The sequence below is a fragment of the Guillardia theta genome (genome assembly GCF_000315625.1).
Source record: "Guillardia theta CCMP2712 unplaced genomic scaffold GUITHscaffold_124, whole genome shotgun sequence".
NCBI lineage: Eukaryota > Cryptophyceae > Pyrenomonadales > Geminigeraceae > Guillardia > Guillardia theta.
In genome coordinates this window covers 37,068-38,348 of record NW_005434550.1, presented here as the reverse complement: position 1 = coordinate 38,348, position 1,281 = coordinate 37,068, and positions in this window count along the sequence as shown.

Sequence of the window (1,281 nt, the reverse complement as noted above, 5' to 3'; positions counted from 1 at the left end):
ACGCCGAGCGCGAATTGCAATTAGTTGTAGATATGCTTCCACCACGTTGCCCTCGATCATTCTGTTGTGCTCCAGTCCTTTCCAATCATTGCTACGCATATCAATCAATCGACCATGTTCCTTGAAGTAGCCGACCATTGATCGCGGGTTTTTCCAACCCATACATGCTGCAAGAATCTGCATGTCCCAGTGACTGGACACTGATTCTTTGCCTTGTCGTGTATCACATCATCTTCGATGAGATACGCCCTAATTGGTTGCTGACGGCTAGAGGCCGCTGATCTTACCGTTCTCGCAGGACACCTGCGAATATTATGACCAGTTCCATGACATTGGTATCGCATTCAAGTATTCGAAAGCGACTTTGTTGTGAGCTTTCAGTTGTTTCATGCTCGTTTCAAACTCTCGCACGGTACGCGCTGCCTTATTATTACACAATGTCAGTTTCACGGTAGTCTGGAGGGCCGCTGGCCAATGGCACTGGCTGATTTGGTCTGATACCTGAGCTGCCCAAAACATGGGTTCTGTAGCTGGGTTCGTACGACTTCCGGTCTTGTGGAGGACTGGAGCACCATTCGCTGAAAGGCGGATATGTGTTAGGCCGAATACAGAAAACGAATGTATCGGGAAATCACCTTTACAATGCTTGTTGATATTCGCAATGATATGAAATGCGCAAAAGACAACATCAACACCAGGCATGGTATCGAGTAAACCCTTCAGAATCGCTGTTCCTCGATCCGTGATAACTGTCAACTTCCCGCTGTCCTTCGACAGCCATTTACTCAAAGAGGTGGTATTCAGCTGCCTCCACATGAATGCTGTGTTCTTTGCCGTTTCACCACCAATCCATGTTCCATCTTGCTTCCAAGATGCAAAGATCCCTGAACACCGTACAAGAGCATGTCAGTCAATTACCACAGAGACACGACGCCGATCATGAGCAGCTATACCAACTGCTAAAGGTACGATGGTACCATTTCCGAATCGCGCCTCGATTATCATAGCTTTGCCGTGGTACCACCTAAACCAGATGTCACATCACAACCGGTGGCACGGCACTGGCTGAGCTTACGAATGTGTAATATGACAAAAATCCTGACCAAGTATCCGTAGCCCACGCGCTTCAACAAGACGAAGTGCCATTGGCAAGGAAAACGTTGTTGATAGACGAATCGATTCCAAGGGTTATGGTCAAGTCAGCTCTCAACTGCTTGACAGTAGGCCGAAAATGCAAAGTGCAACCGCCAATATCACCACGAGAAGAATACACAAGATGCC